We start from the raw sequence: 13,543 nt of genomic DNA on the forward strand, positions 1-13,543 counted from the left end.
CCCTCTCTCCTACCCTGCATGGTATTGCCTGCCCCACCTCCCTCCCTTCCCTCTCTCCACTCCCCTCAAGCTGTATAATTGACAGGCTTCAGCAGTTAAGACCTCCGACAGCTCTTTCTTCATTTGGAGACACTTTGTCGGTTTTAATCAGCCTTTTAATTGGCAGGCTGGCGGTGGATGAGTGGCACCAGGGTTTGGAGAGCAGAGGAAAGTAGGAGGGGAGAGGAGAGGAAAGGAGGAGGGGAGAGGAGAGCAGAGAGGACACAGTGACATTCTGTCCTCAGTCCTCTCCTCCTCTCTCTCTTCGCTCTAGAGAACAGTTTTAGGTCAGTAATGTGGGGTGCCGAGGTAAGGTTACATGAGACTAGTCTGACTGTGTAACTGACTGACACCACTTCTCAGTCACTCACTCTGGTTCATTTATTAAACCATTGAGATAAGTAGTGTTGAAGTCATTCACTCACAAAGTCAGTCATAAAATACGCAAACACAACCTGCTTAAACACACACAACTCACACAAAGCCACACATATTCACACACACACACTACATATGCACACACACACACATAACAGACACACGCAGACTGACACAACACATACATACACATTACACACACACACGCACACTCACACACACACACACACACACACACTTTTTTCAACTCATCATCTGCTTCTGCTACTCTGTTCTTTATTTTACCTTATTATTATCTATCCTGATGTCTAGTCACTTTACCCTGCCTTCATGTACATATCTACCTCAAATACCTTATTATTATCTATCCTGATGTCNCTAGTCACTTTACCCTGCCTTCATGTACATATCTACCTCAAATACCTTATTATTATCTATCCTGATGGCTAGTCACTTTACCCTGCCTCCATGTACATATCTACCTCAAATACGTTATTATTATCTATCCTGATGCCTAGTCACTTTACCCTGCCTCCATGTACATATCTACCTCAAATACCTCGTACCTCTGCACATTGATCTGATACTGGTACTCCCTGTATATACCTCCATTCTTGTGTATTTTAATTTATTCCTCTTGTGTTACTATTTTATTTTAATTTGTATTATTATTTTTAAACTGCCTGGTTGGGAAATGCTCGTAAGCAAGCATTTCACGGTAAAGTCTACATCAGTTTTATTCGCTGCATGTGACAAATAAAATTTGATTTGATTCGATTTGAAAACTCACCAATATCTCAACGTTAAGGAGGCATAAAGAATCTGTGGAACGAAGAAGGAGTAAATAGATTCCCCCAAGGAGAATCCAATAAGGACTATAGAGAACATCTCTGGGTAAATGGAATAACCTGAGGATAAAATATGTACATCTGATTTGCCTTCTTCACGGGCCTGATTAGAATGTCACCAGGGGGAATATGGAGGGAGTCCTCTCATCTGGCTTGGGCTCTGACTCCTGGGTTTGGGAGGGATGGAGTCTGTCTGTGGCTGAAGCTACTGTGTACTCTCTCTTCCAGCCAGGAGAATCATCTCTGCCAAAGCTTAAACTAGGACACAAAGGAAGACTGTGGTGCTTGATGCTCCCCTCCAGCTGAGGTGTTGGTAATACTATGGGAGAGGGTACACAAGATTGAAGGGAATCTGGAATGAAAGGAAGAAAGAGTGAGAGACAGATGTAGATACTGAAAAGATAGAGAGACAGTGTGTCCCCGGGCCCAAGTTTTTTGCCTGAACTATTTTATATATATATAAATATGTATATATTTTTCTACTAGCACTGACTTTGCTGATAGCTACTTTATTGAGAAAATGTTTGCTTACTGACTGAGATATGTGGTTGTCCCACCGGGCTATCTTAACCCCTTACACACTGTTGATTTTATGTGCATTTGACATTTACTGCACTTTTTGCCACATTGGTTCATAATGAAATCTGAAAATACTCAGGGTACATTCAGTAACATGATAAGAATATTCTTGAAGAATTTGGGGTAGGTGCCAGATGACAAGGGTTTGAGTGAGAGGTCTAACTTGTGTTTCCAAGTGGCCACACACCTCTTTAAAGTGTGCACAGTTCCTAAGTAATTTCAACGCACTTTAATGACCGAAAAAGAGTCTTCAGCTATATGTTTTTTTTTTAGCTCTCCTAGCTGTGCCGTTGAGGAACTAGAGCGAGCACACTTGCAGTTGTTTTGTTGGAACACAGCCCTGCATTCCCACCTTTACACAATTGCTGTTGTTGTCGCAATATGGGTCAGGTGGGCATAATTTGTCAGCTTGTTCTATTGCCAATGTGATGGAACATTTTATGTTGCTGCTTTTCTATTTACCAATTTCTGTGTTCATGCAAGTGACTGATTGAACGAATCCTCACTATCAGTAGCTGCAATTTGGCAGTACGCCCAGACCCTTGTTTTGAGAACAAAAGATATCTCAGCTTCAAGGTCTCAGCTTAGAGAGAAGAAGCCTTGTGAGGTATTGGTCTGTCACATGAAGGAACCAGACGTTAATGATCAATTATTATGAATAATGAATAAGCTAAATCATGCAAATATTACTTCCTGTGTAAGTATATAAGAGAACTGCCCCGGTAGAGCTCCTGACAGACATTCACTATGGTGCATCAAGTTGGTTGGAACGTCTCCAGCGCCCTGACAATAAACAAACATTGATTTAAGATTGACTTTGAGTATCCCTGTGTAAGAATGTCCACAACACCAACATGACTAGCTAAATTACGAAATAGGATCTTACAGTGTTAGGCTTTCACTAGGCAATTCAGAGAAGCAGATTGTAATTTTGGTGTGCATAGAATGAAGTCACACATTTTCTTCACAATACAGCAAATATAGGCTAATTCTGTTCAGGACAACCCAGGGTATAACGCCATGTCATCTTGTAACTCTACATCCAACATAGTGATCATAAACATTTACATAGTATATTTTTATGATATGGAAATGTGAAATGCAGGTGTTTGGCTTGCTTGTATGACTACAGAACGATATTTATTATAATCCTCAACATGTCATCTTTCCAAATACATAGTCCTCTGAATTTACAGCATTTCCCTCACTCAGAATTTCTTTTTTTTTTTTTTTACTAAAGTTGCACAATTAGCGGGAGGGATGGGGTCAACTTCTTGTCATGTGCGGTGCTCAAGTTCAGAAAGTCTGTCAGTCAAAACCCATACAGAGCTGTGAAGCGCAGAGCCTGAGCTCTGAGGTCATGTATAGCATGTTACTGTACGGCCACTGTGTTCCAATGTAGGCGCTTATCAGTGTCCAAATCTGTCATTTTCAACCTGTATACGGGTACCAGTATAAGGGGCTACGATGAGTGCACTAACTGTAAGGTGTCTGGATAAGAGCATTTGCTAAATGACTAAAATGTCAACGACACAAACCACAGCTCCCTTTGAGTCCAACCCTCTTAGCTGTCTGTCATTTCCTTGCCGTAGCAGCTAATGCCAATGTTGCATGTCTGAAGGAGCACGTGTATGCAAGGAAACGTTGTGCATCTGTGTGTATTTAGGTGTGTCAGTCAGTCTGAGTGTGTGTTTGTGAAAGCAGAAGTGGCGCTTACAGCCCCCTTTATTTAATCAACAAGCACCCTGTGTATTCACCAAACCAATTAAGAATCATTCATTTGCTAATGAAGGCCCTGCCGAGGGGCATGCAGACAAGACATGCAGTCAACACACAGCCCAGGCACGGACAGCCCTCTCTTCCTCCGCATAGAGCAGCCGGAGCCCCAGTCGTACACCCGTTCTCACCTGCACATACTGCTTTCTCTACCTACTCAGCACATCCCACCAACCAGCCCCTCAACAGTAAAAAAAAAAGTATAATTGAATTCATTATTCCCTAGTTTTATGACTTGTTCCGCTTTGGTTTTAATTCGTCCTGTAAAATACGAGGCCCCGGATCCCCTCTCCTCCGCTGCCTTTCCCTCTCTCCTCTCCTCTCTTATCCTCTCCTCTCCCAGGCTTCCTGGTACAGTGCTGCTCTGCTCCCTGTCCCGTGGTGGGTTTATGGACCGGGGGCTCCTGTACGTGGGAGCCGTCTCCTCTCCGCCGCTTATCAACTCCTCAAGGTTGGAGGAGAGGAGGATGTGGGAGGAGGAATTGGTGATGGGGTTGCCAGATAACATCAGATTGCTTGGCTAGCTCTTTAATAGACGAAACTGCTTGACCTTCAAAATGACTCCCATCCCTAACTCTGTTTTGAAGATATTGGCCGTCTACGTATTGATTTAGTAATGAGAATATAATCTGAAAACATTTCTGTCAATATTTCCTCCGCCAGGTTTGGATTCCTGGAGAGAGATGATGCCTAGGCAGTCTGCAGCAGCAGTGCAAGGTTATCAGCAGCATCTTTGTACTCTTCCGAGACATGTCTTTTGTGATAAACAGACAGTTTATTGAATAGTTTTCCGAGACACAACCTTGGCAGAGGCCTTCTGTAAACGGTGCCTGTGGGCTCCCCACCTTGGCCCTGGCCCTGGCCCTGATGCAAAGCACAAAAGACTGGAGATGAGGGCTCCGCTGGCAGCCTGGCTAAACCACCCGCTCCCTTGGCTTCAGGGCATTCTCTAGTCTCCTCCTTAGCTTGTATGGTGTTCAGCTTCTCTCCTTAGCATGGTGCTCAGGCTCTCTGCAGGGCAAGAGATGGCCATAGCATAGCCAGCAGGGTGTTAACCTCCTGCCCTCATGCAATGCCTCACACAGTCCTATAGAGGTAGGCAATACACACACAGCCCATACAGAACACCACAGCCCAGACAGAACTGTCTGACTCTATGTAAACTGGAAACCACATATCCTGAGGCTGCATTCATTGTAGCTGGGGATTTTAACAAGGCTAATCTGAAAACAAGACTCCCTAAATTCTATCAGCATATCGATTGCGCAACCAGGGCTGGTAAAACCCTGGATCATTGTTATTCTAACTTCCGCGATGCATATAAGGCCCTCCCCCGCCCTCCTTTCGGAAAAGCTGACCACGACTCCATTTTGTTGCTTCCAGCCTACAGACAGAAACTAAAACAAGAAGCTCCCGCGCTCAGGTCTGTTCAACGCTGGTCCGACCAATCTGATTCCACTCTTCAAAAGACTGCTTGGATCACGTGGATTGGGATATGTTCCGCATTGCGTCCAACAACAACATTGACGAATATGCTGATTCGGTGAGCGAGTTCATTAGAAAGTGCATTGGCGATGTCGTACCCACAACAACTATTAAAACATTCCCAAACCAGAAACCGTGGATTGATGGCAGCATTCGGGCGAAACTGAAAGTGCGAACCACTGCTTTTAACCAGGGCAAGGTGACCGGAAACATGACCGAATACAAAAGTGTAGCTATTCCCTCCGCAAGGCAATCAAACAAGCTAAGCGTCAGTAAGAGACAAAGTAGAGTTGCAATTCAACGGCTCAGACACAAGAGGTATGTGGCAGGGTCTACAGTCAATCACGGATTACAAAAAGAAAACCAGCCCCGTCGCGGACCAGGATGTCTTGCTCCCAGACAGACTAAATAACTTCTTTGCTCGCTTAGGAACATACAGTGCCACTGACACGGGCCGCTACCAAAACCTGCGGACTCTCCTTCACTGCAGCCGACGTGAGTAAAACATTTAAACGTGTTAACCCTCGCAAGGCTGCAGGCCCAGACGGCATCCCCAGCCGCGTCCTCAGAGCATGCGCAGACCAGAGCATGGCTGGTGTGTTTACGGACATATCAATCAATCCTTATCCCAGTCTGCTGTTCCCACATGCTTCAAGAGGGCCACCATTGTTCCTGTTCCCAAGAAAGCTAAGGTAACTGAGATAAACGACTACCGCCCCGTAGCACTCACTTCCGTCATCATGAGTTGCTTCTGAGAGACTAGTCAAGGACCATATCACCTCCACCCTACCTGACACCCTAGACCCACTCCAATTTGCTTACCGCCCCAATAGGTCCACAGACGACGCATACAGAACACCACAGCCCATACAGAACAGCTCATACAGAACAGCTCATACATAACACCACAGACCATACAGAACAGCTCATACAGAACAGCTCATACATAACACCACAGACCATACAGAACAGCTCATACAGAACACCACAGACCATACAGAACAGCTCATACAAAACACCACAGCCCATGCAGAACAGCTCATACAGAACAGCTCATACAGAACACCATAGACCATGCATAACACCACAGCCCATACAGAACAGCTCATACAGAACACCACATACCATACAGAACACCACAGACCATACAGAACACCTCATACAGAACACCACAGCCCATACAGAACACCATAGACCATACAGACCAGGTCATACAGAACACCACATACCATACAGAACAGCTCATACAGAACACCACAGCCCAAACAGAACAGCTCATACAGAACACCACAGACCATACAGAACAGCTCATATAGAACACCATAGACCATGCAGAACAGCTCATATAGAACACCATAGACCATACAGAACACCACAGACCATACAGAACACCACAGACCATACAGAACACCTCATACAGAACACCACAGCCCATACAGAACACCACAGACCATACAGAACAGTTCATACAGAACACCATAGACCATACAGAACAGTTCATACATAACACCATAGACCATACAGAACAGCTCATACAGAACACCACAGACCATACAGAACAGCTCATACAGAACACCACATCCCATACAGAATAGCTCATACAGAACACCACAGACCATACAGAACAGCTCATACAAAACACCACAGCCCATACAGAACAGTTCATACCATACAGAACACCACAGACCATACAGAACACATCATACAGAACACCACAGCCCATACAGAACACCATAGACCATACAGAACAGGTCATACAGAACACCACATACCATACAGAACAGCGCATACAGAACACCACAGCCCAAACAGAACAGCTCATATAGAACACCATAGACCATGCAGAACAGCTCATATAGAACACCACAGCCCATGCTGAACAGCTCATATAGAACACCATAGACCATGCAGAACAGCTCATACAGAACAGCTCATACAGAACACCATAGACCATGCAGAACACCACAGCCCATACAGAACAGCTCATACAGAACACCATAGGCCATGCAGAACAGCTCATACAAAACACCACAACCCACATCGCACTGTTTACAGAATTCTCCCGGCAATCCTCCAGTATTGATAAATCATTGGCGAAATAGGTGTAATTGGCACCTTATACCTGTAACGATTTACATCAAATAATAATCAGAGTCAATATCTATCCTGTAGTAATGTTTTAATAATGCTATTTCTGTGAAGTGGCTGTAATGTAAATTCCAGTTTATTTCATGTTGCTTCAATTTCTCCCTAGTTGCGTTTCATTTCATTTTCCTGGTTTATTTTTTGTTTATTTGGATGAGGATCCAGCCCAGGCTTGGGTCCTGACTGACTGGCTGACTGACGTCCCAGCCCAATGCCGTGTCTCCGTTATGGGGCAGTCATTGGCACAGAGCACCTCGGAGCATGGAACCACGCCATTGGCACACAGGACACTGCCTCTGGGGTTACTCAGGGAATATGGCTGCTGTGTTTTACCATTGGAGAGTGAATGGTTTCATTTTATAGTGTCTGTCGACATATAAATGGAGTACAGATCATAAAGCATTATGGTGCTCACAGACAGGGACACGGTTGTAAATTCAGACTGCGCATGTCTGGGTGGGTTTGAGGAGGTGATGGAGTCAGATGTATCATGGTGCATTTTTAGTACACATGCTGTTAGCAGTCCTGATGAGGGTCAGTAGGAATGATGATAATCATTATAACAATAATAGCCAATAAACTGTTAATACCTTAGTTTGTTTTAAAGAACACAGATTGGCCTCATGGGGGTTCTCACATTATATACAGTGGAGAAGGTTAGCACCAAAATGTCTGTGTAATCTGTAAGCCCTGCCTGCTGAAAAGCAAGAAAAAAATAAAATATATGAAAAAGCTAAATATGCTTTTCTGGAATTCTGTCAATTTTGTGTGTAAACCACCCTTTATTTTTGGGGTTCTCACATAATATACAATAAAGAGTCATGGGAAATAAATAGATTTGGTTCCTTCATCTTATGCAATGGTTTTAATGTAGGCCACCTGCATGGTGTGGTGTTCAGGATACATGTAGGTCCTCTTTTGTTGTGGTGGTAGTGTGTGGGTAGGGTTCTGATGATGTCATGTACAGTTGTTAGCATAGCAGGAAGTATAGTGGGAGGTTGGTTGGCTAGGCCTAGCACCACAGCACCGTCAGGGGGATTTGGAGGGTGGCAGGATTTCCCTGTGATCCAGAAAAGCCTGATGAGAGAGAGAGAGATAGCAACACAATTAGACCCAACCAAATCATGAGAAAACAAAAATATAATTACTTGACACATTGGAAAGAATTAACAAAACAACAGAGCAAACTAGAATGCTATTTGGCCCTAAACAGAGAGTACACAGTGGCAGAATACCTGACCACTGTGACTGACCCAAACTCAAGGAAAGCGTTGACTATGTACATACACAGTGAGCATAGCCTTGCTATTGAGAAAGGCCACCGTAGGCAGACCTGGCTCTCAAGAGAAGACAGGCTATGTGTACACTGCCCACAAAATGAGGTGGAAGATGAGCTGCACTTCTTAACCTCCTGCCAAATGTATGACCATATTAGAGACACATATTTCCCTCAGATTACACAGAACCACAAGGAATTAGAAAACAAACAGCAGCAAGATTTGTGACCTGTTGCCACAAGAAAAAACGGCAACCAGTGAAGAACAAACACCATTGTAAATACAACCCATATATTTATATTTATTTTCCCTTTTGTACTTTAACTATTTGCACATAATATGACATTTGAAATGTCTTTATTCTTTTGGAATTTTTGTGAGTGTAATGTTTATTGTTAATTTGTATTGTTTATTTCAGTTTTGTTTATTATCTATTTCACTTTCTCTGGCAATGTTAACATATGTTTCCCATGCCAATAAAGCCCCTTCCATTGAATTGAATTGAGATAGAAGAGGGTGTGTGTGTGAAAGAGACAGGGAGGGCGAGAGAAAGAGAGAGTAAGAAAGAACATGTGAAGAAGAAGACAGATGGAGAGATGGATAAAGAGAAAGAGAGAGAACAGGGCATGAAGAAATAGAGACAGACAGAGAAAGTAAGGGAAGTTTGTTCTTACTGCCTTGACAGAAAGCTTCTCACCCACAACATTACTGACTAGATTACCATGCTGCTGTTTACTCTGTTTTTGTGCAGGCCTGGACTGGTTTGACACTGCCTTGTGTGTGTGTGTGTGTGTGTGTGTGTGTGTGTGTGTGTGTGTGTGTGTTTGTGTGTGTGTGTGTTGTGTGGTGTGTGTGTGTGTGTGTGTGTGTTGTGTGTGGTGTGTGTGTGTGTGTGTGTGTGTGTGTGTGTGTGTGTGTGTGTGTGTGTGTGTGTGTGTGTATGTGTGCGTGTGTTTTTTGCAGGGTTGGTCACTGTCTTATGGGTTAACACATTCTGTGACAGCTCTGTATTGTGTTAAGACGTGTTGTGTTTCTTAGTATTTGTGTACTCCGTATAGAAAAACACAGTCCCTTTTCTTAGTATATATGACTGACTCGGTCTTATGTAGCAACATTTGAAATTGTGTTTTTTACCTTGGATAAAAGTAGAGACTCAGAGCTAGAAAATGGTATGTCATACACTGCAGTTGAGGAACAATGGGAAAGTAATTCTGCTTTGAAAGTTGATAAACTTGTAACACCACTTTTGAGAAAATGGCCCTTGAATGTTTTCTTACACATACTGGAGAGCTTCTTTGTCTACACCTATTCAGCATCGTTCACACCCTCTTAAGCCTTAGCCCCACCAATCTAATTAAGGCTGGTTTATACTACGGGTGAGTTCGTCAATTTAATTTGGACTGCCAGAGTGCACTCTGGGCATTCGTAAACTCAGAGTGTTGTCAGATTGTCCGTTTCGCTCTCGGAGCGTTCAGAGCGGTCGCTGGACACTCCGGCCGAGGAGTACGGTTCTGACCTAATAACAGCAGTCAAGCACCCAAGCTAACTGGATAACGTTGGCTAGCTTGCTAGCTACTTCCAGACACAAATGCAAGAACAGCTCACTCTGACCATTTACTCGCCCTAGCAGAGCTGGTTATGCTGTTTTATGTTATCCAGAGCGTTGGTGACTGCAACTGTGCTGCTGGCAATAATTTTAGTATGCTTTTTTGTCCGGCCATTTTCAACAGGTGTTGAGCGTTCCTAAATTTGTCAGTTATTCTGCTCTCTGGGGAAAAAGGGATACCTAGTCTGTTGTACAACTGAATGCCTCTGGCAAACTCAGAGTAAATAGAGTAAATCAGAGTAAATAGCCAGAGCGAATTTACCAGCTACGTCTACCGACAGGTGTCACAGTGATATCATGAACATTCTATGAAATGGCTACTTGCATAGTGAAGTATTTTGTTAAGACATGTAGCTAGCTAGCTAAACAATGAACCTTAATCCCAACTCGTGACGTTACTACCCTGCATGAATCTGCAGGTACCTAACCAACCAGGTTCAATGTTAGCTAGCTACCATTAGGCTATAACTAGCAATGCAAATGGCTCTGAGATACGAATAATATTACTACACAGATCATACACATAACGTTAGCTAGCGAGCCAGCCGTATACATGGATGGACGCTTCTTCCTCTCTGTTACGGACGCCATGGTTGCCCTTAGTTTGAAGATGTAATCCTGGACAGGTGTTTTATACAACAGCCTTCTGTGTGTTCTCTTTTCAACTCTGTCTGCATATTTGCAATCAAATTCCACTGATTTCAAAACTCAGTCCTCCAGAAAGTGGAGAGCAACACTGATGCAGTTCTACTACGTGACATTTTTCAAAAAAGCAGCGTTAGAAAGGATTACACATACTGACCCGCTCATGTTATAGACAGAAGTGTCCTACATGGCAGACCAATCCGATCTCATCTCTCGGGATGTCCGGCCCAATCATGGCCAGCGGGAACGTTGCTGTCTTTTTCCGTGGCTAAACCAACAAGTAATTTAACAATTTTATTTATATTTACAGATGGCATACAAGTTTGTTATTAAGGCACATGAAAGTTCACATGTTCCAGATGGCATTTCTGCCCAAAAACACGTTTTGATAAAAAAAGTTTACTTTCATATGGCTCTCCTGTGAAGTAGTAACTCGCGACATACGCCTAGTTTACTTAAACGAGACACAAATGGACGCTAAGAAAATGTATCTAGGAATCACAGAGCATGTGTAGTGTAGAGGAGAGAAGGAGATGCCTGGCACGTATAGCTCAGCCGAGCAAAAGAGCTTTGCCTCCTCCTCTTCACCTGGGGAAATGAAGAGAAGGTGAGAGAAAAAAACAGTTCTATTCGCTCCGGGCTACTGTTACCTTGCAGTCGCCGAGGAATGAAGCATAGCATTCTGCCGCTGCATATATTCCAGCTCTCCCAGAGACACACAGATACCGCTCAGTTCTCACACACGTGAATGCAAACAAATGCACGTGCATATACACACAGACACACACACACACGAACACACACATACTATACATCAAACCAAGAAAATGCTACAGAGGATCGTTCACACCGCACTGTACGTCAGACATCCAGGAACACTACAGAGGAGAGACAAGTCCCCCCCCAGGCAGCAGAGGACCTCTAGGCCTTTTTCTTTTTTTATTCCATGGACGTCGAAAAAATAATGATGTTGGTTTCTCCCTGGCTGTCACCCTGGCCTTGTGTCCCTTTGACTCCCCTCCATTTGCATAGGCAGCACTCTGTTCTGTTATTCCCCCATGCAGGATAGATATATGGGTTGGCTTTAAGAAAACTCCACTTTGGAGAGTGGGGCCGTGCACAGTGCGTGGGGGACACGGGTGGAGGATGGTAAGTGATAGTGATGGAAGGTGGTGATATAAATAGAAGTGGTGATGACAGGATAATGTATGGCCCTTTCTGCCAGGCGGAGGTTCAGGCCTGTCAGTGAGACAACCGGGGGAGAGGGGGGGGTGAGGGAGGGAGGAGGAGAGGGGGATGAGAAGCGGAGGGGAAAAGAGGGCTGTGGTGTTGTCTTTTCCAGGTCACTGTGGGCTCCTAGAGGTGCAGGAAGGAAGAGGCCTTGATTAATTATGATCGTTATCGTCATCATCCTGGCCAGTGGCATTAATCAACCTGGTGTCAAGAGACAGGACAGGACAAGGGGAGGTGGATGTCCTACAGTGGGCGTTAGGGGGCTGTAGCTTTGGAATCAACCCCTTTACTGGGTGTCAGTTTAGACGTCCATGTGTCCACAAAGTGTACATTTCTTAAAGCTGACCCCTCAGAGCCCTGTCAGTATACGATCTGTTTTCTCACACGCAGCACAGTTACATTGTGATCAATGATAGCTCTTTACGATGTGCCAATAAAGCCGGCAGCATATCAATCCACTGCAGCTAACTTGACACGCAGCCAGCTATCCAACTGAAAATGCTATTTGTCACGACAGTGTAGGTCGTTTGCTATGAACTGTAATGAGCGCTTCTGACAAGTCATTTTAATGTCAGCATTTAATGTGGCAGGTCATGTTCATTATGAAGTAATATGACATTTATGAGCGTAGATATCAAAATACTTTACAGTGTTCACAATCAGCTTAGCATGCATTTTCCCAAATACATATCACGTTTATAGGACATGATATTTGATATTTGATTGCCCTTGGCGTGTAGGTCCTTCTCCACCCTCTCTTCCACCCTTTTTCTGTTCTTTTCTTCCTCTCTTTCGGCTACCCATCCTCCTCCTACTCTCTCTCCTCTCCTCTCTCTCTCTCCTCCTCTCCTCTCTCTCTCTCTCTCTTTGCTCCTCCTCTCTCTCTCTCTCTCGTCATCTTCTCTCTCTCTCTCTCTCTCTCTTCTCTCTCTCTCTTCTCTCTCTCTCTCTCTCCTCCATCTCTCTCTTTCTCTTCGCTCTCTCTCCACTCTCTCTCTCTCTCCTCTCCTCTCTCTCTCTCTTCTCCTCTCTCTCCTCTCTCTCTCTCTCCTCTCTCTCCTCTCCTCTCTCTCTCTCTCCTCTCTTCCTCTCTCTCTCTCTCCTCTCCCTCTCTCTCTCCTTCTCTCTATCTCTCCTCTCTCCTTCTCTTCTCTCTCTCTCTCTCTCTCTCTCTCTCTCTCTTCCCATCGCTCTCTCTCACCATCTTGTCTCTCTCGTCTCCGTCTCCTTGTCCTCTCACCTCTCTCTCTCCTCCTCTCTCTTTCATCTCTCTCTCTCTCCTCCTCTCCTCTTCTCTTGCTCCTCTCCTCTCTCTCTCTCTCTCATCCTCCATCCTCTTTACTCTCTTGCTCTCCTCACCTCTCTCCATCTCTCTCGTCATCTCCTCGCTCTCTCTCTGTCCTCCTCTCTCTCTCCTCCCTCCTCCCCTCCTCTCTCCTCTCGTCTCTCTCTCTCTCCTCCCTCCTTCTCTCTCCATCCTTCTCTCCTCTCTCTCTCCATCCTCTCTTTCTCCTTGCTCTCTCTTCCTCGCT

This window comes from Salvelinus sp. IW2-2015, linkage group LG17, assembly GCF_002910315.2.
Source record: "Salvelinus sp. IW2-2015 linkage group LG17, ASM291031v2, whole genome shotgun sequence".
Classification (NCBI taxonomy): domain Eukaryota; kingdom Metazoa; phylum Chordata; class Actinopteri; order Salmoniformes; family Salmonidae; genus Salvelinus; species Salvelinus sp. IW2-2015.